The sequence below is a fragment of the Suncus etruscus genome, chromosome 3 (genome assembly GCF_024139225.1).
Source record: "Suncus etruscus isolate mSunEtr1 chromosome 3, mSunEtr1.pri.cur, whole genome shotgun sequence".
Taxonomy (NCBI): domain Eukaryota; kingdom Metazoa; phylum Chordata; class Mammalia; order Eulipotyphla; family Soricidae; genus Suncus; species Suncus etruscus.
The window spans coordinates 12,579,559-12,605,138 of record NC_064850.1 but is presented as its reverse complement, the minus strand read 5'-3'; the positions used below and the strand labels follow the sequence as shown (position 1 = coordinate 12,605,138).

General features: G+C 42.6%; 1 protein-coding gene and 1 non-coding gene across 2 annotated transcripts in view; one reads left to right on the top strand and one right to left on the bottom strand.

The window, feature by feature from the left end:
• The window catches only part of RAD51B (RAD51 paralog B), a 632,113-nt gene that overhangs the window by 83,063 nt on the left and 523,470 nt on the right, over positions 1-25,580 (bottom strand). The window lies entirely within an intron of this gene.
• LOC126005702 (U6 spliceosomal RNA) lies at positions 22,374-22,480 on the top strand. Its single transcript, XR_007494741.1, has one exon. It is a non-coding gene; the product is annotated as a U6 spliceosomal RNA (small nuclear RNA).

The following is a 25,580-nucleotide window of genomic DNA, read 5'->3' as shown; positions in this document are numbered from 1 at the left end:
CAGAAAGTGAAGGAGGGGTAGCCAACCTTGCCTGCAGCATGAAACAGGATAAAACTAGTAGTGATAGGGTCCAGGTCCCCACGTAGGCAGAGAGCCCCATCAGGTCCCTCCTCCATCAGACTCCTTAACTTGCATTTTTTCTTTCTCTCTCTCTCTCTCTCTCTCTCTCTCTCTCTCTCTTTTTTTTTTTGGTTTTTGGGCCACACCTAGTGACGCTCAGGGGTTACTCCTGGCTATGTGCTCAGAAATTGCTCTTGGCTTGGGGGACCATATGGGATGCCGGGGAATAGAACGATGGTCTGTCCTGGGTCAGCCATGTGCAAGGCCAATGCCCTACTGCTGCGCCACTGCTTCGATCCAACCTGCATTTCATTTAGACACCAAACATAGCTCAGTTTCCAGAGTTGAAGCATCCTTTTGTTTCTTCCATGAGAAGAGGAAAAAAGTGCAAGTGAAAGAGTTCAGAGAATTTAACAGGACTACAGAAGAAGCCCTGAGGTGAACTGAAAATACCAAGTACAGAGTACAGAGTACATCAGCAACAGGCCCGAGACCAAGCATTCGGTGACACTCTGCTGGCCTGAAGGCCTCCTTTCTGGCACCACAGAGCACACTGTTGTGGAGAATGCTTCTAATTATCACCTTGCCACAGTGCGAAGATTTACTGTTCTGCTTTCCTCCCACCCCATCTCAAGCACCCCTTTGGGAATCAGGATATTTTCATGTGTGGGAGGGAATGGAATGCTGCCACCATCACATACATTTGTACTCCCCTCCCCCCAACCCCTAGGCCAGGCTCTCAGAAAGGATAAGGGGAGAGAGGGGAGTAAAATCTGGAGAGCTCCAGGAGGCAATCTCAGTGTCTTGTCCTCTGGGTTTTAGAAATGAACCCAAAGGTTCTCTGGCTTGATTTTCCCCCACTGGAGAATCAATCCATCATGGATGCCCAGTTTCTTCAGCTCAGCTGAAGTGAGTTTCCTTGACATCTGGAGCTGGGTGTCCTGAGGCAAAGATAGCAGAGGCTTCTCTACTTCTCCCTTTCAGTGATGTGCACGCATACATTCTCATGGCCTCCATGTCAACGACTGACTCAGGGCAAATGTGGGCCCCAGAGAAAGGGAACAGTCCATCTGGAAAAGGAGCTAACAGTGGCCTTCTCATCACAAATTGCCAGTTCCTCACAATGTGCAGATTACAGGGTATGGGGGGGGGGTTTCTTGGGCAATGCACTGACCTCGCCTCAACTTCCTTCCTGGCGCTCCGGGCCAGTCTGGTCAAGCAGTGCTCTCATGGGAGGAAAAAAACTGCCAACCCAAAGTGCTGATGCTAACAGGGCTATTTTAATGGGGGGAACTGGGTTTGGTGGCAACACACAGCTGCGCAATATGAGTCCTTCACACAATTTCCTTCTTCCTTAAAGACCAATATTTATCTAGAAATAGAACTGCCCTATGGGTTTCCTGAATATGACCAGATACAACGAAGGGATCAGGACCACCAACTGGGGAAACTTGACCCACAACTCAGATGTCATGCGCTCTAAGGCATTACAAAAGACACTACAATAATTATGAGGTGACATTCTGGGGGGGGATAATGATTATATCCCAGGCACTAAGCCATCATAGGTTGTCTCTTTGAGGAGATGTCATTTTCTTTCTTTTCTTTCCCTTTTTTTTTTTTTTTTTGGCTTTTGGGCCATACCCGGTGATGCTCAGGGGTTACTCTCCTGTTTTGAGCTCAGGAATTGTTCCTGCCTTAGGAGACCATATGGGACACCGGGGATTCAACCAAAGTCTGTCCTGGGTCACCACATGCAAGACAAACACCCTACTGCTGCATCATCAGCTCTGGCCCCAGGAGATGTCATTTTCTAAGGAAGACTAGCCAGCATTCTGGAGATATCCCCAAGGTCACCTGGCAGAGAGCAAGGCTCTGAACCCAGCAGCCTGACTCATTCCACCTCACCCCTTCCTTGACCCTGCTGCTTAGAAAATATGACAAGAATGACTATTTGTCTTCTGTACTGGAAGCGAAACCTTGGGGAGCACCCTCTGGCATTTTCTAGACACCCCACTCATTTTCTTTTGCATGCTATGTTGCAATGTCCAATTTCTTACTCAAAGCCATCTGAACCTGTCTAGAAACGTGTATTTATATTTTAACAATATTCTCTCCCCCTTATTAGGAAACTCTTTGGCCAGAGATAGGATAAGTTTCTACGAGAAACTGAAATCAAAGGAACACAAATCTCTAGCTTCTGTAGATTTCCAACCCCCTAAAATGTAAAGTAATCTTAGCTGCCCAAATCCTGACAGCCATATTGTTTCTAGGACACTAATCTCCCACATCTGGTTCACCTGGTTTGCCAAAAGTAATAATTATACATTTTTTTTATATCTTAAGATGTTTCTGTAATTTATGACATTGCTAAGTAGAATTGCTATGTTAATACTGTTACAATCCCTCGGATAATTACCTTAATTTCCTTTTTTTGTTTTTCAATGTTAACTCTGGAAAATGAAAAATGCAGCAGCAGAAGGTAGATGTGAGAGTCGGTTTTCTCAGCTGTGAAAAGCTTGTGGGCTGGGAAGGGCCAAAACAATCATAGTGGACATCTAGGTTCCCTTACCAGAAACGGTGATAAAAAGTCCTATGCATTGTAACAAGTAACTGGATGTAGGATGGCAAGGGCCTGACTCACTTGTATGTTGGTCTTTTTGTTTTTGTTTTTTGGGTCACACCCAGCAGTGCTCAGTGGTTACTCCTGGCTCTGGGCTCAGAAATCACTCCTGGCAGGCACAGGGGACCATATGGGATGCTGGGATTTGAACCACTATCCTTCTGCGTCTAAGGCAAAGGCCCTACTGCTGTGCTATCTCTCCGGCCCTGTATGTTGTTCTTAAAGTGAAAAAGGATTCAAGTCCTAGTCAGAGGCCCTGTCTGTTAGACTTCAGTGCTTTTTTCCAACTGTCCCATGATTCTGACATGTAGTCAGGGTTGGGAGTCCTTATTCAACTGGTGTCCCCTGTTTATGGCTGAGGCTGACCCCCGCAGTGGATTCTTATAACTTTCCTTAGCCAAGAATGCCTGTAAACTTTTGATGACATTGCTTGTAGACTCATCTTGTTTATGAAATAAAGAAATTGTATAAACTCCAGCGTCATGAGTTAAGCAATTTTTTTTTAAAGATGCCGTCATTCTAGTTTTCGGGGATAATGATAGGCCTAAGGTCCCCCCACTTGATAAAGGGTCAGCACTGATAGGAAAGTGGCCTTTTTTCCACTCCTGGAGCCTCTACACTTGTTGCTTGCCCTAGAAGACACCCTCGTCTCCCTGCCCCAGGGAGCACCTCTGTTAACTCTACAGAGCTCTGACAAGACCAAAATGAACCCTGGAGGGATGGCAGTCCCGGCTCTAAATGAAAACCAGCATTCCAGCAACAATGCTGCAGCAAACAACAAAAATAATAATAGAAGAAATAGCGGTAAGACCTCTGGGGTGTAAAAATTCCCTTAAACCCATCATCAAGGGAAGGACAGAGAGGGCGCCTTCTTTCAAGAGGCAAGTGCCTGCCAGCAGGATCCTAAAACTCATTATTATGCTGTATTTTCTTTTTGCATGACTGAAAAGTTTTTTTTTCCCCTCTCTCTATCCTCCTCCTTTCCCATCTCTATCAAAAGAATAGCCCCCCAAGACAATCACCAACCAACGTTAAAAGTAGCAAACCATCACTTCAAAGAAAATGAAAAATAAAAACTCCAAACCCCAGAGTGAGTTGCAAAATCGTTTTGTGTGGAGGGGCAAAGTTTTCTCTTCAGAGGGGCGAGTTTCATAGGGTTGGGAAAAGAGAGCTTTGGGAGGTGGGGGGGAGTGTGGGAGCCCTCAGAAGGGGAGGCGGAGAGCAGGGGATAAAGGAGGGAGAATCGAGGGCTTTAAAAAGCAACATTGTCCAGAGAGGTGAAAGGGAACAGATGGCCGTGGAGAATGTGGCCCTCAAAGGCCCGAAGAAAAGGGTTCTGCTAACAGATCTCGCTGTTTCCCATTGACGCCTGAATGTTCTAGTGTGGGGAGTCCAGGCCAGTGCAGGGGACAGACCTCTGTTCCCAGCGGCGCAAGCACAGCACAGGGCACCGGAGCTGAAGCTTGCTGAGAAAAAGGGCAGGCGAGGGGGGCGGGAGGGCCAGCAGCTGTGGCCACAGAGGGGAGGCCAGTTGTGGGGTGGGGGGAGGAGGAGGACGATGGCTTCTTCCACAGCCTTCTCTCTGGCCAAGCTCGGAAAGGTCACCCCAGCTCTGGTCTGCCCTGGCAGAGGTGAAGGAAAGGACAGCAGCTGAGGCCTAGAACCTTGGCCTCCACCTCCTCCTATTCCCCAAACACACATCTTGGGGGAGGCACGTCTGGGACAAAATAGATACCCTGGGAGAGGGAAGTGAAGAAACTATTCCAAATGCTTTCAGAGACTTGAGATATTCAAACTACGATAAACAAGAAAGTTGAGTCTTTGAAAGAGGCCAGAGGATGCTGCCAAGTAAATCCCATATTACTTTATGGAGTCTCTGAATAGAGAAAGGATTTTTTTTTCCCCCCTGAGGAAACAGTACAGAGTTGGTGAAAACCAGGAAGAAATCTGGGAGTTGGCCTCAGAGGTCAGAGTTGGCCCCCACCAAGGTGTAGAATTCAAAGTCAAGAGTGGTTCTCTGTGTGGATTGGAGGCAAGGGGGGGAGAGAGAGAGAGAGAGAGAGAGAGAGAGAGAGAGAGAGAGAGAGAGAGAGAGAGAGAGAGAGACAGAGAGACAGAGAGACAGAGAGAGAGAGAGACAGAGAGAGACAGAGAGACAGAGAGACAGAGAGAGACAGAGAGACAGAGAGAGACAGAGACAGAGACAGGGAGACAGACACAGAGAGACAGAGACAAATGGGGACAGAGATAGAGGGAGAGGGAGAGGCAAAGAAAGGCACCAGGATGAAGCTGCAACTAGCCCTCAGCCTACAGCTAGTCTCAGAGGGGAACCCCACCCCCATCCCCCCAGTCAGCTTCTGCAGATGGAGACCTGGAGAACTGAGAGATTGGGGAACAGTTAGGAAAAGGGGGAAACTGCAATTATAAAGAGGCCCATAAACTTCAGGGAGCAAGATGCAATCAGTATAATTTCCTTAATATAACTTTGATCGGGAAAATTATTGTTCTAAGTGACCTCTTGACCTTCCCCTACCTCCCCAGAAGGGGGATGATAAAATCCAGTCCTGCTCCTGCCCACTAATGAGGGAACCAGAGTCTTCCAGGCTCATTGTCCAGTTGGCCCACAGGACTGAAAAGCTGTCTCTGGTTTTGATTTTCTTTCCTCTTCTTCTCTAGCCCTGAGAACTGGAGTGACGGGCAGTTAGGGGCTGAGGGGCTGAAAACAGAAGAGCAGAGCTGGAGAAACAGCTATCCTTTGCAAACACTCCCTCAGGTTTCCTGCCCCTTAAGTAGCTCATCTAATCTGGATGGAGTAAGTGGGGTTCAAGGAGGGGTCTGGGTATACAGAACCCTGGCAAGCAAATTCACTGGAAGCAAGGCTGAGCCAGGGCTCCATTGCCCCATCAAAGAGGAAGCCACAGAGGCTATCTAGCACCCATTTTACAATGCCTGTACATCCAAATTACAAGAAAATTCCCAATACACCCAAGCTATTAGAAAATTCCCAAGGATTGACTCGTGTGTGTGTGTGTGTGTGTGTGTGTGTGTGTGTGTACACAAAGATGAAGACATGTTTTTTTTTAATTTCCCAGTTTCATCCAAATTGCTTCTCAGGTGCTTTAGCTTTAGAAGCTCTGCTAATCATCTTTATAAACAGCAGCCAGGCCACCACATAGAAATTACTTTGTATGGTTTCTAAGTGAAATTACCCGGGGGACAGAAGATGCCCAAGGCTTTGACGGTCACAACACAACAACACAGCCTCGCAGGAGAATAGAAGACCATCTATTTGACATCCCAATTGAAACTGGGGGGGGGGGCAGGAATCCGACATAGAAGAATGTAATTACCTTTCCTCATTTGACAGTGCACTAAAGAAATAGGAGAAGTGGAATACCTATTAGATCCCCACTAATCCTCCTCCGACATTCAAAGCAAGGCTAGGTCCCTGGAATTCATTTCTGAGTATTCTTACTCTGCACTATTGTTAAACAGCTCAATTGATAAGTGCTTCCAGCTAATAATGCGGTTCTACTGAGCTCACTCCCTCTTCTTTCCCAGCCGGCTCAAAGCACTTTACAAATATCACCTCATTATTCTTTCTAACACTCAAGTGAGCCTGATAGGTGGAAAGGTTCATTATCTTCTCCTTACCAATAGGGGGACTGGACAAAGGAAGAAGTGACTCGTTTCAGCTCACAAAGCCAAGGCAGAACTGGAACTAAAACTCCGCCATGCCCCTGATTTGGAACGTGCACATGTCCCATGGCAGCCTGTAATGCGGATCTGCTGACTGGACAGAGCTGACTGGCTGGCTGGCTGTGGCCAGTGTTGAAATCATCAGGGCCACAGAGCTAGAGGATGGGTGGGAAGGGAAAGGACTAGATGAAGAAGACCAACTTGAATGGCTTTTAAGCACTGAGTCAGGTCCCCCTCCCCCCCCACAAGCACACCCCAATCCCCAGGTCTGCCTGAGTGTCAGGGTCCTTTGTGGGAAGAGGAAGGGTCTCTGTTGGGGTGATCTTGAAGCTCTTCCTAACTCTTAGCTTTTTTTTTTTGTTTTTGTATTTTTTTTTTTGGTCACACCCGGTGATGGTTAGGGGTTACTCCTGGCTCTGCACTCAGAAATCGCTCCTGGCTTGGGGGACCATATGGGATACCAGGGATCTAACCGCGGTCTGTCCTAGGTCAGCTGCTCACAAGGCAAACGCCCTACCACTGCACCACCACTCCGGCCCCAAGGGAGTTCTATTTTCCACTGGTTTCTTTCTGGTGACCTCAGCTCCTTTTCCTAGGATGCCTGAGAGAGCATCCCTATGTCTCATTCACTATCCATTCAAGTGAGAGTGGGGATCAATTCTATCCGCACAAGGTGGGAAATAGAAGGAGGCCTGGGGCATGAAGACAGGCAAGTGGGCAAGAAGACAGAGAAGAGTGAAGGGTCATAAAATAGATTGGTGACATTTTGAACCTGGGCCCTACCTGGGGCAACTCCTACATTCCAAGCAACCCGAGACAAGTCCTCCTAAGCATAGGAAGGCCCCAAAGAAGCAGTCTATTTAGTATTTTTTTAAATGCAGGATTCTCTTGCCAAGCCCCCATCCACACGAACAATGGCCCAATGTACCTGGTAGCAGAGGTTTCCCGTTTAAGTAAAATTTCATTTTAATGAAATAACATGGATGTGCTTTCAAGTTAATTAAAACTGGATTTTACAGGTGGCTTCATAGTTTGTAATTTGTGCTGCCTGAGCCAGGGACCCAAGCCCTTAGGAAACCTGCATCATTTTATCTCTCTGATCTTTTCTACTTTCTTTTCCTAAGTGCTGTTTTGAATGTCTTTATTTGCCTCAAAGGAAGTTGGGGGACAGAAGGGGGGGAGAAGAGGGTGCAGGGGGAGGGGGAGTGAGGGGGGAGAAGGAGAGAGAGAGAGAGAAGGAGGGAGGGAAGGAATATTTAGTAAAATCAACATTTGTTTGCAGGAGAGGCAGCCCCCGCAGCAACTAGAATAATGACCATGGAAAGGATTTGGGGTGATGGGCTGATTACAGTGACTGGGTATAAAGGACTGACTGTGCAGCCACCAGAAAGAAACACATTTTTGTAATATCTCAGTTGTTTCTATTGGCCTGGCCTGCCTTGCATTCACCATGGGAACCAAGTCAACAAGTCCGCTGGCTTTTCTTTCAGTGATTACAGTGCATTCTTCCCACCTCTCCATATCCTACCCCCAAGCACAGGCAAAAAAAAGACTAAAGAATAGATACCCCCTGAAAGTCAAGGGCTCACTGATTTTTTTTTAAGAGAGGAGGAATATTTTATTTATTTTCAAGCCCAGCCATAAAAGTGACTCCTTGCAAGCTTTATTCCATCTGCTCTCTCTGTGGATCTCAGCCTGACCTTGTGGAACCTTCTTTCTGGGAAGTTAAAGAATTTCCAGGATTAGCTCAAATCCTGAGGCTGCCAACTGTGACAATCTACAAAGGTCTCTTAGGTAATGATTCAGATCCTACTTTTGCTCAAGGCCAAGAGAGTCCCCAGTGACTTGAAAATATTCTCATTTCCTGGATCGAGACCAAAACCTAGACCATAGGGTGAACTGACCCTGAAAGAATTTCAGAAGGGCAAGCTCAGCATCTTTGCATACTAAAAACTCAACAACTGATAACATCTGTGATATCAGGAAGATCATTGAATTTGAAAAATTGTATTAATAAAACTTTTGAAATATGTTTACTATGAATAGTCACTATTAAAGAGGTAAAGAGGGAGGTAAGAAGGAAGAGAGAAATAAAGAAAGGAAGAAAGAAAGGAGGGAGAAGGGGAGGGAAGAAAAGAAGGTAGGGAGAAAAAGAGGTAAGAAGGTAGAAACAGGAAGAAAGGAAGGAAGTGAAGGAGAGAGGAAGAAAAGGAGGAAGGGATTGAGGGAAGGAAGGAGAAAAAGAGGGAGTAAGGAAGGAGAAAAAGAGGGAGTAAGGAAAGACATAAGAAGGGAAAAATAGAGGGAGGAAGAAAAAGAAGGAAGGGAGGAAGAAAAGGAAAGAAGGCAGGTAGGAAGGAAGAAAAGGAAAGAAGGAAGAAAGGAAGGAAGAAAAGGAAAAATGGAAGGAGGAAGGAAGAAAAGAAGAAAGGAAGGAAGGAAGAAAGGAAGGCAGGAAGGAAGGAAGGCAGGAAGGAAGGAAGGCAGGAAGGCAGGAAGGAAGGAAGGCAGGAAGGAAGGAAGGAAGGAAGGAAGGAAGGAAGGAAGGAAGGAAGGCAGGAAGGGAGGGAGGAAGGAAGGAAGGAAGGAAGGAAGGAAGGCAGGAAGGAAGGCAGGCAGGAAGGGAGGGAGGGAGGAAGGAAGAAGGAAGGAAGGAAGGAAGGAAGGAAGGAAGGAAGGAAGGAAGGAAGGAAGGAAAATAAATGTCATGAATCGAATCAATCCCCAGCGCTGGACACTGCCTTCAGAAGGTAAGCGTCGTCTGTACATCTTCTGACTGAACTTTTAAGTTCAGTTCAGCAGAAAGCCAACTTTCCCATGATGATCAAGTAAAATGCCAAATTCCTCTCACCATCCCAAAGCCAAGGTGAGGAAAGAAGGAGGATGAAACAATACTTCCAGTTTCTTAGTGGTGGCCTGGAAAAGAGTATGCTTTACATCCTCCAGAGATCACTAGTTCCAAGATCAGAAGTCTCCTACTCAGTCCTCAAACACTGTCTCTCCTTGTATCACTTATGTAGGGCTGGCATCTGGGTAGTGGATGAAACATCAAAGAAAGCTTTCAACTCAATCCTGTGACTAATTCTGTCACCTCCTTCCATCTATTTCTCCATGTGAAAAAGGAGGGAATAAAACTAAGAATCTCTAACACCCCTTCCATTTTCAAGATGTTAGACTACTAATGTAGGTATGAAGACAATGACTCTAGAATTTTCCCTAGCCATAGTTTATTCTCTTTCTTTCTGTTAAGCTTAAGCTAATGCTGGTTCCCAGGATTCTCTGACAGTCTGAAGAATCTCAGATGATAAACTCTCACTTAACTGGCCCACAGGACTAGTGGCTTCTCTCACTGCTGCAGAGGCATAACCCTCAGAAGTCTAGTATTCTAGCCTCAAGAAAGCCAACCAACATATTCCACTACATACAAGACAAAATGAGAAAGGATGACACCTCAATTGAAAATATAGCATTTATAAACCAAACAACAGGGTCAATTCTCATTGTGAAGACAAGGGAAATAAATGGGTCACTTTACAAAAAGAGATGAGAATTTGTATGTTTCCATTACTGAAGATTTGTATGGAATCTAGTTATGAACCAGCTCAGCAATTATATTCATGCTGATGGATATGTTAGTGAGGAAATTTTAAAAATAGTCAGAAACTCAAGAACTTATAAATATCTTTTTTTACTGGCAATGAGGCTCTCAACTGAGGGGGCGAAAAGAAAAAAATTTGCACATTTTAGAATAAGTTAGGACTTGAAGACAGAATCCAATAAGCCACATAGAATCATCAGAGTTCCCCATGATTATGCACTGGACTTTAAACAGAGAAAACTTCAGAAGATTCACTGAGAAACAAAATGTTTAAGTTGGTCTTGTTTATGATTTCCTGGCAATGCAATCATCTACTTTGATTTTTACATTCATCCAAAAGTCTTCTGGAAGCCTGATCAGAAGAGATCAAATCTTGATAAATCCAAATCACTTATATAGGTAACTACTGTAGTGTGTTCCTTATTTTTAACAATGCAAATTTCCACTTCTATATTACATTTAGGTCAGTTTGGAATGCAACCTCCTTAAGATAGATCAACATTGGGCCTGGAGAGAGAGCACAGGGGTGTTTGCCTTGCAAGCAGCCGATCCAGGACCTAAGGTGGTTGGTTCGAATCCCGGTGTCCCATAGGGTCCCCTGTGCCTGCCAGGAGCTATTTCTGAGCAGACAGCCAGGAGTAACCCCTGAGCATCACCGGGTGTGGCCCAAAAACCAAAAAAAAAAAAGATAGATCAACATTTAGAATAGTTTAGCATATCTGTTATATTAAATAAATAAAAAAGCAAATCTGAAAATGTTATATATACTAGTTTATATACATACTATAGTCAAATTATGAGAGCATTTGTATGCATAGAAAAGTACCTAGAATTCTAAACACTGATTATTTTATATTACCTTACTGTAGCAGGATTGTATTTTTATTTTCTTTTGCGCTATCTTTATTTTCTATTGACACACAGACATCGTTATAAATGTAATGCTGAAAAAAGAAATATGTCACAAATAATACCTAGCATATAATTTTACTTCTATAGAGCTCAAAATCAGGCATATGGAATCTATGTTTGGAGAAATTCAGGTAGTGGTTTCCTTTGGATGGGGAAATAAAACTGCGACAGAAACTAAGAGCTTCTTGAGGTACTACTAATAATCCATTTCTTAGTTGGTGCATACTTATGAGATATACACTTTTTTGGTGAGATGTACTTCATTGTAAAAGTTACTTAAAATGGAGACCAGAGGGACAGTTAAGGTGCTTGCCCTGCATGTGGCTGGCATGTGGATTTGATCCTTGCAGTGAATATAATCCTTGAACACTACCAGGAGTAATTCCAGAGTACAAAGCCAAGAGTTACCCTGAGTACCTTTGGGTGTGCCCTCTCTACCTAACACAGAGTGACTTAAAACAAAGCCTGAATCCAGATGTTTCCTCCTACATATTATCAATCACAACCATTGTAAGAAATAACTTTTTTTTTGGGTTGAAATATTTCAAACTACCTTCAGAAGAACAACTGTCTTCTTTCAGAGGGGGCCACCATAGGAGAAAACAGTAATATATCTATAACTCCATTACTGACAAAGAGACTCTGGAACCTAGTTCTGTGAAAGCTGGAAGGGAAACGCAAATTTACATCAATAAAGAGCCCTGACTGGTAACTCTTTTTTTTTTTTTTTTTGGTTTTTACGCCACACCCGGCAGTGCTCAGGGGTTACTCCTGACTGTCTGCTCAGAAATATCTCCTGGCAGGCATGGGGGACCATATGGTACACCAGGATTCGAACCAACCACCTTTTGTCCTGGATCGGCTACTTGCAAGGCAAACGCCGCTGTGCGATCTCTCCGGGTCCCCTGACTGGTAACTCTTACTGTCCCTCACGCTGGCACTGTTAACAGCATCATCTTCATGGTGATTCTGGAAATCCAAGTCTTCATTTGATTTGGGTTCAGCCTGGACCAAATGATGCACATTGGGGAGGTGTATTTCTGGCTTTGAGTTTACATTCAGGTCAAAAAATGACAAGTGGCTTAATCTGTAAGAAGGAATACACTGTAAGATGGAATTTCATAATACTAGAACCTATTGTAAGACCTAGCAGAGAAGAGCAGCTATTTTGAAGCCAGTGAGCACACAAATCGACTTTCAAAATGAAGAAATTAATTGTTCCTGCTCATGGGGAAAAAGAAAGATGTGAAAGGGACATAATGGGGAAACAGTGGTTGGGACTTTGGCTATACTAGTGATGTGGGAGGGTGGTGTAGTACAGGCTCAACAAAGCATGAGATCTAAGCTGCAATCATGATGATATTTTGTGATTTGCATATGGGGGGGGCCGAGGTAAAAGGTTAGGGGAGATGGAGTATGGGAACTATTGGTGGAGGGAACTTGACTCTGGTGATGGGATTTGTGTTAAAATATTATATACCTAGGGGCTGGAGCTATAGCACAACAGTAAAACATTTGCCTCACATTCGGCCAACCTGAGTTCTATCCCTGGAATCTCATATGGTCCCCTGAGCCTGCCAGGAATGATTTCTGAGTGCAGAGCCAAGAGTAACCCCTGAGTACTACTGGGAGAGGCTCAAAAACAAACAAACAAAAATATATACCTAAAACTCAACTCATCTGTCAATAACTTTGTAAATTGTAGTACTTTCGTTAAATTAAAAAAAATTGAAAAAATGGTAATGGGAAAGGAAAAAGAATGGAGCAAACTGTACTTTATTGGTGATATGCTATAATCCCTCAGTGTTCCTTAAGGAAACTAAGTAAACTAAGTCAGGCTTACTAAACCATGGAGATATTTGTGTTATGTCGAATTTGGTCAAACTATCAAAATACTATAAATATAATAAAAATATAGAATATGCTTCAAATAGTCATTTAAAAATACAAAGTTATGGGTAAATAGATAGCGATATATTTAACATGATATATCCAAATCATTGTCATTCTAACATGTACTAAACATAAAAATTTGGACATTTTACATTATTTTACTGCATACAAAATCTGTGAACCTCATGTCTATTTTACACTTACAGTATACTTCAAGGGCTTAATAGCCACATGTCAAGAGAATATCACCTCAACAGTACAGTCTAGCAAGACATGTATTTGGCTGAAGTTTCTTTTAGAAGAAATAAACTCTGTGTGTGTCAGCAGTGTGTGTATGTGTGTGTGAGTGAGTGAGTGAGAGTGAGAGAGAGAGAGAGAGAGAGAAAGAGAGGGTGAAAGAGAGAGAGAACTTTGGATTGATTTGTTGGTATATAGTACTAATCTAATCTGTTCCTTAAGTCAGTTCTAGTTCTTAATTTCTATAGATAATACCATTTACCTTAGGATAATTTCCAATTTCTACTGAAGTGACTCAAAACATGATTTTCTACTGAGTGACTCAAGGTACATTCAATAAAAGAGCTCTAGCTAAAAGGTAAACACAAAGAAATTAATATACCATGATGCATTCTGGCTTCAGAGGTGCAATGCTCTTGTCAACAGTAAATCAGCATTGCTATATTTAAAAACTCAGAAATAAAGTTAATAACAAAAACAAAAGGTTTATGCTTGAAGTTTTCCTGTTATTTGCTGTAGGCTGTACAATCTGTACATCATTTAAGAGAACTAGAGTGAACTAAAGTCTAGTTCTAACTTGAAGGATTGCAGGTATATTTTGGCTGGAAGTTCTGAGTCAAATGGGAGTTTAAAAAGGTGCAGGCACTCTGACTTATCTGGGTTCTATCCATCTGAGACTGCTAAAATGTAAAAAATGAAAAGAAGAGCCTTTCAATGGGCCAGCATACCTGTCGCTTCACCTCAGGGTTTGTCTTCCAGCCAACATGCATTTATTTCTGTGTGTCTTCCCACAGAGAAAAACCACAACTATCCTTGATACTATTATCCTCGTTATTTTTGTGACTTCAATGCTATCTATAACTTTGGTTTTTTTCTTTTTGAATTCTACTCTCAGGGACAAACAGACTTTTATTAATAGAACTTATTAACAGATGTAGAGTTTGATCGAGTTCTAATTTTCCCTTGACGTAAATCAATATTTGGATACTGTAAGTGGCATATGCTTTCCCTTGTCTTTGGGGGTATCTTTGTAGCTGAGTGTCAGTAAAGTTAGAAAGGAAGAGTTGAAGGGCAGATACAACCACATTCTCACTGCTGTCTGGGAAGCCCCTCTTGAGACCAGGCAAAAATACTCAAGTCTAGAAATAAGCATTCTAGATGGACTTTCCAGTCCTCCATCATTAACAGACAATGCAACACAGTGAAACTGGAGGCAACAGGAGGACCAATGGGGTTATAGACATTATTAGGAAAGAGACAGCCACAGAAAGACCAAAAGGAGCATATTCTGTTCTCTGACATATCCTGCTGTTACAATTCCTGATAAATGTGGGAAGAAAGATGCAGATTTATCTGTAACCCTTGCCTCCCAGAGACGTGTAAAAATATTTGACAGAAGAAGAAATGGGAAATGGTATGTTATTACTGCATTTGTATGAGTCACGGACTCATATATAAATGCTTTATATCCTGCATAGACCATTCAGTATTTAGTATTTGGGTTGGGAACTTAACCCAATTGTCTATGGAGCTGCCCCAGTTGACAGGGTAAGCAGATCAAAGAATATCTAACTTCTAGTGTCTGCCTACTCATCTCATAGTTATGAGTTGTGGGGAAATGCTTAGCAGATGGACAGTCAGCAGAAAAACAGGACTCCTGCGCTCTGCCAATCGTTTGCGTGTGGCCTTCTGTCAGTCCTTGTTCTTCTACCTCAAAATTTCCATTAGTAAAAATGGGCCATGTGCAACTTTCAGTGGGTGTTGCCCAAACTGTTGATGATTCACATTTGAAGAACCGGCACATTCTGGAAAGAGTGTTTGAGGAAAGAGGGTACAAGAAGTTTAAGAACCCACCTTAAGTGGTCATGGTAGAGGAAGTCAGACTCTGGAGTTAATCTTTGGGTTTCCATTGTGGTTCTGCTGCCTATTAGCTATCTGCCTTTAGATAGACCACTTAGGGCCAGAAAGACAGTACAGAAAGATAGTACTTGCCTTGCATATAGGAGAGCCCAGGTCAAATCCCTGACACCACATATGGTCCCTGAGCTCTGCTAGGGGTCACAGAGTCAAGAATAGTGCCTGAGCACCACCCTCCCACTCACATATATAAGCATCACTTGACCTCTTAGGGCCTCCAATGAAGGGCCTCATCTGCAAATTAGTGAGAGGAATAGTACCTAGCTTCAAGGCACCATTAAGTGAGTTCCTATATGTTAAAATATGTTAAAACACCTCAAGTGGAATTCACAAATATCTGCAAAGTTTACAATGAATAGAGAATATTTTCATTTTGAGAGCCATATTTCACAAATTTATCTAGTCGTGAGAAAAAAGGACCATAGGCTTAAAAAAGAAAAGTCCACAGACATGCTCTACATATCCAAGTTGGCTCATCAGTAGAGACACTGACATTATCTGCTGGGCTTGGGCCAGGCAGGCTGCAGATATTATTCCTGAATACTCCCACTGCAGGGTTAGCACCATAAATTAGTTGTGTATTTCTGGGCCCTGTTGTGGGGAATAAATTAGGTTTTACTCATTCTTGGATGTTCAAGGGGTGCTCAGGAGAGATGCCTATAGTCTGGGAGAGGGGTGGATGGAAATGCACCTTATGATCAAATAGCCTGGAGGGAGTGCAAGGATGGAAGAGGGATCTAGGGAGTAAAAGGCCAGCTTCTATCACCTGAGCTAGAAGATTCTTTAGAAGAAGGAGATAAGTTCAGAGGTGTCCATTTCTTTCATTGGGGACTGGCTGAAGCCTTCACCCCCATGCGGAGCTCAGAGAAGCACAGCAGGCCTGGCAGGCTGCTGGCCATGAAGAGGATATGTCAGCTGACAGAGAGACAGGCTGAGCTGTGCCACTATTCCCTAGAGATCTGGCTCCAGCTCATAGCCAGGGGAAGTGGGGATTAACACAATGTGGTGTCCCAGCTAATGACTTAGCAAAACAGAGACAGATGGCAACTGCAGTAACTTAACGCGCCCATCTCTGTTTGCAGTGCGCTCACGCAGGCTTCTCCTCTGTCCTCACAACTGTCTAACCCAGTCCAGCCTTCTTCTGTCCAGTCAAAAAGAATATGGTGGCAAAAATAAAAAAAAATCATCTTCAGGAAAAGGAATCACAACTCTGCTTTCAAAATATAGTAATCACTCATATCATGGAGAGTGCTCGTCAGATAGCTTCGGAGAGATGCCACTAGAGAAGCCGAGTAATTTGTAATAAACTCTTGTTATTTAGGATAAAAATCCCTCATAACAATTGTTAACATGGTGCACAACTGAGTTCTGGAGAGACAACATAGCGGGTAGGGCTCTTGCCTTGCATGCAGCCAACCTATGTTCCATCCTTGGCACCGCATATGGTATCCTGAGCAGTTGTAGTAATCCCCAAGCACAGAGCCAAGATTAAGTCCTGAGTATTGCCATATGTGAATCCAAATCAAACCAAACGAAACCAAACCAAACCAAAAATAAATAAGAGGCACATAGTTACATAAAGAAGAATGCTAACAAGGGTTGGACTGGAAACTAAAATCAACAAGAAAAAGGGAACTTCCATTCTGGTCTTAAAACCAGTTTCTTTTAGTCAAAACTCTGGAGTGTGGGGCCTTTTCTTTCCCAAGCATTTGCCATTTGTGATCTTTGAAGCTGTGCATACTGAGACCACGTGGGCGTGCTGATAGCACAGGACCTAACTGCTTGCTTTGTCATCTACTGTCCTCCTGACCAGGTCCTCTTTTAGACTCTTCTCTGCCGCTTTCTCAGTGGAACTCTTCTCCCTCCATGTGGCCTTACTTGGCCAGCTGTAATGACAGAACTTCACCTGGCACTAAGTCAGCCAGAGCATAACCATACTGGAAAATCCTGCCTCATTCTTGGGAGAATTAGTTCATGGTTTTTTTTTTTTTTTTTTTTTAAATAATCTCCTTAATAATAAAGTTCTGACCATGTAAACAATAGAAATTTTCAGAAAGAAAAGGTTTGAAAAAAAATCCTATCGCTTAGGCACTACAGTAAGTTGGTTTATTTTTTTCTCCTTGTCTGCCTACTTATTTCATTGAATAAAGTCATAAGCTTTAAACAACTAAGTTAAACTTCATTGAAGCAAATGAGTTTTGCTTTTGTAAAATGAAAAGCTGTCCCATGAGAAGAATTTCGAGCTACTCAACAGAACATGTGCCTACATAAATATATCAAGAAAGAAGCTTTCAAGGAGAATGTGGATGCCTTATTCCCACCATACCCCCAACTTCCCCCACTCAGGGCTACCTGCTCACCTTAGTCCTAGAAAGGGGCCTTGGGCCTGACCCGGAGTACAGGGAACAACTGTAAGAATGAGACTTGCCAGCTGTCAGGGTCAAGTTTAGATCAAATAATGACTGGAGATATATTTTATTCTATTCTTGAGCTCGCGTCTAAGGATAAAGAGCAGCAAGATATACTGGTAAAGACCAGAACATCAAGCGTGAGGAGCAACACTTGGAATAACTGAGATCCAGTCTTCTTGAAAGCAGAATTTTATTGCAGAACACAATTCCATGTCCCAGGGTCAGCTGCCTTTCCTGGGCAGTAATGTGGCACCATAAAGGGAGAGGACAGCCTGAAGCTAAGGTGACTCACTTTCTCTCATCAGTATCTCAATCAGCTCAGGTGCCTCCAGAGTAGATCTGCCTTGCATCTTGGCACCCAGCTGACAAGCAGGGGTTGGATTGTCCTGGTAGGTAGCATGCTAGCCTGGCTAGCAGCATCCCTCGGGAGACTCTGGACCCAAATGACTTCAGACTTGGCCAACAGTTTCTTGAGGAACAACTTTCTGAGTTGCAAACAAGCTGAGCATATATACTACAGTACCTGAGGATACATAATAGAGGCAAAACTTCTGAAAAGGCTTGAATGAGATATATTATAAACTTATGTTGATACTTTGAAATGGTAGACTCTAGTTCACAAGCATCCAGAGAGATTAAAATACTGGAAGGGTATCAGCAACAAAAATATAATGAATGGCTGTTTCCACAGGGGAGAAACAGAAGAGCAAATTAAGAATTTGGGGGTTGGGGCAGGCAGAGGAGATAGCTCCAAGTGCTGGAAGGAATCCCATGTTCTATCCCCAGCACCACATAGCTTCCTCTCTACACACAAGCCCCTCAAACAATGTTGGATGTGATCCACCATCCCTGAAAAGAATTTTTTTCAGGTTGGTTCCTTATTTAGAAGGATGAGAGTAAACCATAGAATTCAAGTTATCATAAACAGAACTATTCAGTATCAGAAAGTAGAATGGTCTGAAAGTAAGCACCACTAGAGTTAGGCCCAGATGGGATAGGGAAAAAAGCAATGAAAATATCCTAGTGATCTAACAAGTTTCTCCCCCCACCCTCGTCCCCAGAAATCTTCTCCTAACTATGCCACCTTCTTATCCCAGGAAACTATCCATGTACTCTCAGTAGAATATGCATTTAAGGTGGGTTTTGGAGTAACAGATACATTAGTGCCAGTCTGCTGAGTGAGATGGTCAGCCCAAATTAAGTTGGGTAAGGGAATATAAAAATCTTAAAAAGTGATTTATGCATGGCTCCCCCCATTGACAATAGTGCAAACCACAATGTTAGAAAGAAGAGAGTAAGAGAGAGAAGCAGAATGCCTATTCCTGAGACAGGCAGGGGATAGAGGTGGGAGGGAAATGAAGAGATATTTGTGGTGGGAAAAGGGCAGTGTACATTCTATGACTGAAATCCAATTATGAACATTTCTTTTTTTGTTTGTTTGTTTGTTTTGGGCCACACCCGGTGATGCTCAGGGGTTTCTCCTGGCTATGCACTCAGAAATCGCTTCTGGGCTTGGGGAATCATATGGGATGTCAGGGGATCGAACTGAGGTCCGTCCTAGGCTAGCACGGGCAAGGCAGTCAGTCACCTTACCACTTGCGTCACTGCTCCAGCCCCCAATTATGAACATTTCTTTAATCACAGTGCTTAAATAAAAATATTATTAAAATATTAAATATTAAAATTAAAAAATACTTAAAATATTAAATTCAATCAAGAGAGTAAAATGAAAACACTTACATTTTTAGTAATTGTGATTGTGAGGTTTGTCTTTTCATGCAGACTTAACAGAGAAAATGTAACTGATAATCTTTTATTGAATAAACAAATGAGTTTAGAATCTTTTGTTTGTTTTTGTTTCAGGCAGTGGGAATTGAATACAGGGCATCATACATGCAAGGTAAGTATTTTACCTCTAAGCCTCTCCTGAATTCTAATCTATAGCTTTTAAACAGGAAGTCACCTGGTTATTTAGGGGATATTATCTTTTAAGAAACAACTAAATATATATATATATATATATATATATATATATATATACACACACACACACACACACCCATGGAATGATTCTCAGATAAGATGGATGAAAGTATTGAAATTCTAGTAAATTAAGAGTTCAACTTGTTAACTAGCTATATGATTCTGAAAGGTCACTTACTGCCCATGGTCTTGATTTTACATCACCCAAAAATAGAAGCAAATAGTTCACTAATAGAGAGAAAAAAGAGAGAGGAAAAAGAAGGAAAGGAAGGAAGGAAGAAAAAGAGAGGAAGGAAAGGAAGGTAGGAACAAGGGATGGGAAATTGTTAGAAGTAAAAGATTAAGAATAAATATAAAAAATAAGTGTGAAATATAATTTGATATTAAATATTAATGACACACCCCCTATTGATAGCTCTAACCGAAAAGACCTGAAGTTCTCATCTAGTGATTCTGGCCAGCCTAGGAGTCTCTCCCACTGCATATGTGACTGCATCTGTGGGCCGATGGAGGAGGGATTGGAAGCCAGTTTTCTCATACAATCCAAGTGTTCTGATTTAAGACTGAGGACCCTGAGATTGCAACAAAAATCAGGGGTTCTGTTGGCACTGAAAGGCCACTGGTTGTTGATGCCAACCCAACCCTGTGTGTGATGGCACACACACACACACACATACACATACACACACACACACACACACACACACACACACACACACACACACACACACACACACACACACACACACATCCTTGAGAAAACTGATGAAAACTCCCTGGCAGAAAGCATAGGTGTATATTACCTCTAACCATGTGGGGCCTGCTGGGGTACTAACCACAGTTCTTGGCTTCTATTTCTCAAGTGAGAAGTCATCCTGAGAACATGTGTGTGGTCAGTTAATCAGTGCGTTTTAGCTGGGCTGTGTGAGCGCCCTTGGCAATCGCACTTGGGTCCCCTCACATTCCCAGCTTCCCAAGATGAGGGAGGGGAAAGCGGGAGGGATAGGCGTCTCCTCGCTGCCAAGTGGAACCAAACACTTCCCGTAGCCTTCTCAGAAGCACACTTCAAGTACGAGAACATCTCCAGATCCTTGGATATTTGAGAAAGAGGAACTCTGAGAGAAGGAGAGCAAAAGGAAAAGCCTGGGATTTCAGGAAGTGGTTCCAGGAACAGTGAGTAATAAAAATGGAGGAGGAGATCACTTTTTCCAGGCAATCCACTTTCAGAGGCAATGCAATCATATGACAATAACTAGCATTTGCGAGTATGTGAAGACACAGTATATGTTTATAGAGACCACAGGAGCCACTAACAGCGGATGAGGGCGAGTAGCTCCCTCTGTGATGAGTAGCCTCCTTCTTCACCCTGCTAAAACTTCACCACACCAGTGGGGGCCTTGCTTAGAGCCCAGCAAGAGATGCCTCCATGAAAATGCCATGTCCTTGCTCACGAGGCATTCTCTGGGGAAGGATGGGGAAAGCTGCCAGACCACACTCTGGGCGGAGCATCCAAAACATCTCTCTTCCCCTCTCCATTCAAACATCTCCTGACCACAGAAATTGTCTTCCCACAAACTTTTCTGCTGTCTTTCCCAGTTTTCTAACTTGGCTACATGTATCTGCCTTTCCACTTACTCTTCACACTGCTCCATTCTGCCTGTCCTCTCCCTCTAGTGGGAGTGAGCTTGTCCGTCAACTCCAAGCAAAGTGACACATTTCCCATATCCATGGTGAGGTACAGGAAACCAGATCACCGACAGGAAGGTAGATAAAGCCAGAAAGGGGATTTCCTCTGCAGGCCTACCACTGTTTCTTTCTCCCTAGATCTCTGTTCTATCCCTTTTAAAGTATTTGGCAGTATTTGAGCAAATCCTATTGACTTAGAAGTTGAAAAAAAGATTGGCTAAACTCTCTAGGCAAAGAATATCACCAACACATAAATTTTAATCAGAGGGATGATTTTTTTTCAAAAATAGATTTATTCATTCATTCACTCATCATCCAATAAATATTTATTGGGTAACTTTTATGTACCAGGAACTGGGTTGGGTGAGACCAATTAGGTCTTTTAGTAAATAATGTCATGTGACTTAATGTTAGCCTGAGCAAGTCTGGCAATGTCAGTCTATCCTTGAAAGAGAAGCTCTATTGAGGATTTCCTGGAATAAGCAACAGTGGAAAGGCGAAATAAGGCAAATAACAGCTTCTACCCAATATACATTTGTTGCTGATGTTGGATAAAGAGGAAAACATGTGCATTAAGTCAAAATAGATGGAAGACAGTTTCCATGAACCTGAGTGTACCCATCTATAAACATGAGGGTCACTATACCTGTTTCAATTATCTGATGAGCCTGCAGTGAAAAACCATGAGATCTTGTATATGAAAAAGGTAGTCTGGGGGCTGGAGAGATAGCATGGAGGTAAGGCATTTGCCTTGCATGCAGAAGAATGGTGGTTCAAATCCCAGCATCCCATAAGGTCCCCTAAGCCTGCCAGGAACCATTTCTGAGCATAGAGCCAGGAGTAACCCCTGAGCACTGCTGGGTATGACCCAAAAGGAACCAAAAAAAAGAAGAAGAAGAAAAGAAAAAAAGAAAGTAATCTGAACACATAAAGGTAAATGGTCCATATAAATTTCTGCACAAATTTCAACATAAAAGTTTTTAGAGAAAAAGGTGGTCTCCATTCAGTGAGTTATGAATAAATTACAGCAACTGAGTTTTAAAGGGAGAGAGAAGTAACTATTTATGCTTTCTTATAAATTAATATATAGTGTTTAGAAATCAGAAAACTTTGCTTATGAAAAGAAAAGAAAAAGCCCATACACGAACTGACCTAATGGGAGTGGACAAAAAGTAACTAGGTCAAATAGGATGAGGATAAGTAAATTAGAGCTAACATTTTGTTCCAACTCTATATCTAGTTTATGAGTATATGAAAACAGCCCAATGTTTCTCAGAACTGAAAAGATAAATAGACTTATTTTCAAAGGAAAGTCATCTGTGACATCCAAAACACAGTTAAAAAACATGAAGGAGTGCTCGCTTCGGCAGCACATATACTAAAATTGGAACGATAGAGAGAAGATTAGCATGGCCCCTGTGCAAGGATGACACGCAGATTCATAAAGCGTTCCATATTTTTAATAAGGGAGGTACCAAGACCAAATAGGTATAAGACCACTAAGTAGTAAGCTAGGCACAAAAGGGACCACTTATTCTAGCAGCCCTGCGGGTAAGGGAAGAAGATATGGGAAGAAGGACGGGAATGGAGGTGGAGGGAGGACAATTCGGTGATGGGAATTCCCCTGATTTTATATTAATATGTACCTAAAATATTATTGTCAATGATATGTAAGCTCTATGATTAAAATAAAAATTATAGTCAATAAAAAAAAAGAAAAAAAAAACATGAAGGAGACCTGACAGTCAGGCAGCCTTAAGACCCAATTTTGAATCATTGACTTTTAATACCTTTTAACTGCAAAGTATTAATTTTGCATTAAACATATTTTTAAAATAAAACACCATACATTTGAATCCCCTAGAATTTGTGTAACCTCAAGTATTCACAGCTTTCCATTTGGAAGACATTGATTTCTGTCTCCCCTTCTTTCTCAGGATGAAATTAACTCAGGTTTGTGGAGACAAAATAACTCCCCTCAACTACCCAGATGGCTTTAAGCAAAAAGGAAGCCATCAGCCCAGGTTGCCTGATTCCTTAGAGCAGAGCCTTTTCCTTTTTCAGACAAGGCCTCCTCTGTTTGCAGCGGAGTTCACTATCTGCGCAGACAGATACTGGTATTGTGCTAGCAGCGAGGCAAGGAAACAGATGGAAGCGAGAAGGTTCTAAGGGGAGGTGCTGTGGGTGTGTCGAATGCAGAACCTCTCCGCATCTAGGGGAGCCTTTGTAAGAGTGGGGTTTCCGAGGCTAACTTCCTTGACTCACCAGGGAAACAAAGGAACTTGGGGTGAAATCCTAAGCAGTGCTTACCAGAGGTAGTGGCATTTCTGCCTAACAAGTTTGGGCAGAAAGTAGGAAGAATATTGTCTGGAGCTCCAAACCAGAGAGGAACTGCAGAAGGTATGAGGTTATAATTCAGGGTGGCCAATTTAATCAGCGCATATTCATTAAACACCCACATACACATGGCGCTTTACAACAGCCCCTTTCCTCACTCTGAAGCATCCACAGGCCTGTTTTAAACGGGCCACCCTGTTCACGTTGGGAATCTGGCCAAGGTGTTAAGGCAATTGCTTCCCATACTAAGAAAAATAGGGTAGATATTTGGACAACCACAAGGAAAGGTTAAAGTCTCTCCTTTTTACATCCCATCTGAAAGCTGGGAAAGACTTAGGGTATCTGTTTTCCAAGAATCTGTTTACAAAACTCAATAATAAATTAAACCCTTCCAGTACAGACCAGTAATATCCTATACTCTCTACATTCCCAGACTTTTACCCTGCAATTTCCCTAGATGCATCCCCTGCCCCTCCTTAAGGGAGCCGGACTCAAGTGCTTTATGAATATTCCCACATAATGACTTGAAGCTTATGACCCTTGAGTTATGTATAATTAGCCAATCCATGATTTTGGTTACTTCCGGCCCTTGGATAATGAACTCATTGTAACTACAGAAAGCGTGTTCTTCCCACTGCCTGTTCCCACTGCCAAGAATATTTTAAGCCTCACTGATTTATCAAGCAACTTTTCATTACAATCTGATGAGAGGACCAACTGGGCTTGTTCCCTGGATATTCCCCAGAAGCAGGGCCAGCAAGTTTCTGGTGTCAGGTGGTCTCTGAAGAGTAGGAAGCAACATAGCACAAATCATGCCTCACAGACTCCTGCCTAACTGTGCTGGCAGGCATTGACCCACACAGAAGGCATCAGATCACTAAGAAAGACTAAAACAAAACAACTATCCTAACATCAGACCTGTCTCCAATATGTTTCTCTTTCTTAAATGTTGGGTGACTTGTTGTTTTCTGTTTTAAATTTGGGTTAGATTCAAAGGATGGCCCAGGAAAAATGAGATAGACTCAATATCTAGTAAACAAAAAAAGGAGATATCAGATAATCTGCTTCTAGCCTGTTTTATCTCCAGTTATGTGGGGAAAATAGGCATTTTTAAAGGCAGTTGGTGAATGATCCTAAGAGCCATAAAATAATAAGGCTGTTTACCCTCACAACTTTTTAGCTCTTTAGGCCACTTTTGCCATGGGTATGCATGAAAGAAAGAATAGGTAGTTTCTTTGACAAATCTGTCTGTTCAGGACTAAGTCTGGGGCCTTTAAGCTTAGTGATTTTTAACTGTTTTTGTTTGTTTGTTTGTTTGTTTGTTTTTTTAACACCATTGGACCAGGATCAGTCTGATGAACTAAAGGCTATGTGGAATATAGCTTAGTATTTCTGGGAACCTCTTGTGCAACCCATACCCAGTGGCATCATCTTTTCTCCCATTCAGAGTTAATCCTTAAACTTGGTGATTTTCATTCAATCTACTGCCAGCATTTCAAAAAATGTAATTAAAACTGGTTACGAATCCCTAAGCCTAGAGAAAGGCCACATTTTTTTTTTAATTTTTCACTGGACTTCAAGAAGTCCAGGAATTAATTCATTCAACAAATGTTTCTCAGGTGCTCATCCCATGCTAATCAAAGAAAGGCACTGGAGAAATAGCTGTAAACTGATAGGCCTCATTCCCATCCAGATGTTGTACAACCTAGCAGTCGAACACACAAACAGTGACATCGTTAAGATGTCAAAACTGCACTTAGAGCTCTGGAGAGGAGATTGAGAACATGCTCTGAGTTTTTAGCTGAAGGGTACAATGCAGGAGTGGTCACAGGGTTGGTCAGGCACTCCTGAAAAAGGAAAAGGGAGGATAGGTAGCAGGCAGTTAGCATAATGACAGGAAGTACCAAAAAAGAAAATGGAATCAGGGGCTGGAGAGAGTACAGTGGGTAAGACATTTGCCTTGCACATGGCAAACTTGGGTTCAATCCCCAGCATCTCATATGATCCCCTGAGCACCACTAAGAGTGATCTCTGAGTGCAGACAGAGCCAGGAGCAAGAGTATCACGGAGTATGGCCCCCAAACAAACAAAACCTCAAAAAAAACAAAAAACAAAAAACCAACAATAAAAGAGAAAGGAGGAGGGAATCACCCTAACCTTCCAAACGTAGGCTCTGTCAACAGAAATAGAAAAAGCAGTAAAGAGTTTGGAAACCACTGCTTCC